General features: G+C 30.2%; 1 non-coding gene across 1 annotated transcript; it reads left to right on the top strand.

Annotated features, from left to right (window-relative positions):
* Window positions 1-3,004: 3,004 nt before the first annotated feature.
* Window positions 3,005-3,078, top strand: TRNAN-GUU (transfer RNA asparagine (anticodon GUU)). Its single transcript has one exon. It is a non-coding gene; the product is annotated as a tRNA-Asn (tRNA).
* Window positions 3,079-3,602: the final 524 nt, after the last annotated feature.

Consider the following 3,602-nt stretch of genomic DNA (forward strand, 5'->3'; position numbering starts at 1 on the left):
ACATGCCCAATGACAGTAACATTGCTCAGAAAAAGAAGCCTAAAAGCACAGTCAAGGCTCTTATCCATGCCGTGGGAGGTGGAATGCAGATGTTTTGGCTTACAGCTTTAAAAATTTACATTGATTTTTTTCCCTTTTCCCTTGCTTCATCACTGTGTTATTTTGCCTATTGCTATTGATATTTATCCATGTCTATTTTGATTGACAAGAGAGAAGACAAAGAGGAAGGAAATAATCAAAGGAAAATGAAAAGGAGTGATTTGAAATGAAATTAGACGTAAAATAAGGTTAAAATTTGATATTTAATTTAATTGATTCATGTAATCTAATAAAAGATAATATTTAATTGATTTCGAATTTAAATTTTAATATTTTTAATTTTTTTATTTCAAATTCGGGTCATCTTTATTAAATAAAAAAATAAGAAAAAAGAAAAGTGGAAAAGTGGGCCTAAAGAAAATTTTCAAGTGACAATTCTATCCTCTTTTAACTCCTCAATTTGGTATTCATAAGAAAACTTTAATAAAATTTCTATGTTTCAATTCCCTTTTTTTCCAAATCTTGCAATATCCAAACTCAATGTAAAGCTTGTATGTGGATAGAAAGGGTTCAAACTTTATCACAGTTGTCTTAATTGGCATTTTCTCAATCACCAGCCAAACTAATTCAACGGAAAGATCATACTTTTAATAAACTTTTTGATTGAAATTATGAGTACAACAAAAACCATAATTATAACTGAACAATTTTCAACATACATAAATAATATAGTTATGACATCCAAGAAAAAGAAACCAATGAAACAAATCAATCAACCCATGTATAAATAAAAAAAAAATAATATAAAATTAGATTAAATTCGCATTTTAATTTGACGAAACTTTAATTTAAATGGTTACAAAATCACCATGCATGATTCTTTACCATGTGCTCATATCAAAACTATACATATAGCTTAAATCAGCCTGATTCAATAATTTCGATATCAAATTCTACCCAAACCCATTTTTGTTAAATTTTTTAAAATTAAAATATATTATTTTTAGTTAAACTTTAATAATTCTACCTTTGCTAAATTAAGTTCTAAAATATCAATAATTTAATAATATTTTAAATATTTATAATACAATACTATATATTTAACCTTTATGTGATATAAATAAATTATATAAAAATATAAAAAATAATATATATTACAAAATTGAAAGAGGGTAGGATCGGACCAGGCTCAATGATGAAGCCAAATTAAACCCAAAACGGATCTTGTTTTTTTTTTGTCCAAATGCATTTTTTGAGTTTATATTTTTATTCAAATCAAACCCTTCCAAAAATTGGACAAACCTTTTGACTTGGACAAGTAGTTTGACCTTTGACCAAGTCTAATTCAATCTTAACATATAAAATAAAACCAAAGAGGCCGGATGGCTGCAAAACAACTTTCATATGTTGGCAAAGTGCAGCTCATACAGTCCGTAATTTTCAATTTGCACAATTATTGGTGTAGACATTTCACCTTGCCCAAGCACGTGCTAGAGAAGGTTAACCAACTTTGCTCAGTCTTTTTTCTGGAAAGGGAAAACAGGAACAGCAAAGGGAGCCAGAGTTATTTAGAAAGCGATTTGTTATCCTAAGTCAAAAGGAGGACTAGAACTCAAAGATTTAATGTCCTGTAATTAAGCCTGCCTCTCGAAGAACATAAGGTCCATTTTCATAAAAGTTGGATCATTATGGATTGCATGGCTTGAAGCTTATGTTCTAAAATGAAGGAGTGTCTGGCAAGTTCCAAGTCAACTAAACAGCAGCTAGAGTTGGAAGAAGTTGTTGCAACTAAGGCAAATTGCTTGGCTGTTTATTAAGTTGGAAAATGGAGTAGAAGTTTGGCTTTTCCAAATAATAACTATTCTGCTGTTATTGTATGGAAGACCTTTAGGCCTAAGCAAGAAAAGGTCAGATGGCACAGGCTAAAAAGGTTCACACACCATATTCCTAAACACTCATTAATCGCTCTGATGGCTATGCTGAATCGACTACCAACCAAAAATAGGCCAAAAGCTTCGGGAATGGAAACTAATGACAGGTGCGGGTTATGCAAGACTGAAGTAGAAAAGGGATCATACGTTCTTTGGTTGTGCATACTCAAAGGAAGTCTGGCAACGACTGCTTCAATCATGCAGAATTCACAGAGTAGTGAAGAATTGGGATTTAAAATTAAACTGGGCAACAAATAGATTGAAATGGAAAGCATTGATATCCATCATTTTTAGATTAGCATAGAATGCCTGCATGTATCACATGTGGAGGGAAAAGAACTCTAGAATATTCAAGCAAAAAGAAGAGACAACAACACAGCTGCAAAATCGAATTAAAGATGATGTTCGAATACGGTTGCAAGGGCTGAGTCATATTGCTGCAGATAGAGTCAGTCAATAAAGAGTTATGCGATGCTTGGAACCTAAATGTGGCTATGCTAGAATAGGCTGTTAGTTAATTGTATAAACAATTGGATAGTTACTTTGTAGCATAACTCTACTTCCTTGGTTAAATAAAAATACAACTTAACCAAAAATAATAATAATAAAAAAAAAAACCAAAGAGTCCCAAAATGTAAATTAAGCTCTTTAATAATTTGTTGTGAATTCATTTCCAATCCTATAGAATTTTTAACATGCCTTGATGAAGAATAATATGACGATGGTAATTACGACCTTCTTTCTCTTGTGCATGGATCCAGAATGGAAAGTTACAAATAGCATGACAATGGTAATCATTTATTAGTTTTAGTTAATAAGAGAGTTGAATTGAATATTTCTGTAAATTTCTTGAAATTGTGTTATATAAAGGGAAAAAATAAGAAAGTTTTGAGATTTATTAATTTTAAGATTTTCAAGGGCATTCATGTTTTTTAACTATACCTCTACACCTTTATCCTTCCATGTGATGATGAACTTAAAATGAATGCTCACGTTCTGTAATTATTCGTTAAATATTAAAGATAAAACAACAAGCTGGAATAGCTCAGTTGGTTAGAGCGTGTGGCTGTTAACCACAAGGTCGGAGGTTCAAGCCCTCCTTCTAGCGTTTTTCGCTACAATAATTTCAATAATCCTATCCAATCCGACTCCTACCAACAAAGCAGATATTCAGAAACGTTAACGACGGTATTCAGATTTATAACAAAAACTTCGGCCAAAAAATTCATTTACGTGGCCCAATTGACTAAAATAAACTAAATTTATGCCCATTGTTGAGCTAAGCCCATGTTTTTTTACAATAAATATAAAATGGCCATTTTGCCTTTCTATCTTTTTTTTTTTTTTTTATGAAACTTATCGATGTACACATGAAAAAATTATTAATACATCTTTTCAAATTTGACTAAATTAAAATGAGAAAAGAATAAAGATTATACAATTTTTTTTAAAAATACTAACTATTATAGGTGAGTTACTTTTGAAATGCTATTAATATATTCCATTAGATGGTCCAAAAGTTTCCTTCTTTGCTTTTTTATTTTTTTAAGTTAAGGTTGTTAAAGATCGAATCATGATTATGGACAGATTAAAATATTAAAAATATCTTTAAATTATTTTATTTTTTTAAAA

This window comes from Durio zibethinus, chromosome 19, assembly GCF_047325235.1.
Source record: "Durio zibethinus cultivar Kanyao isolate XHJ-2024 chromosome 19, ASM4732523v1, whole genome shotgun sequence".
NCBI lineage: Eukaryota > Viridiplantae > Streptophyta > Magnoliopsida > Malvales > Malvaceae > Durio > Durio zibethinus.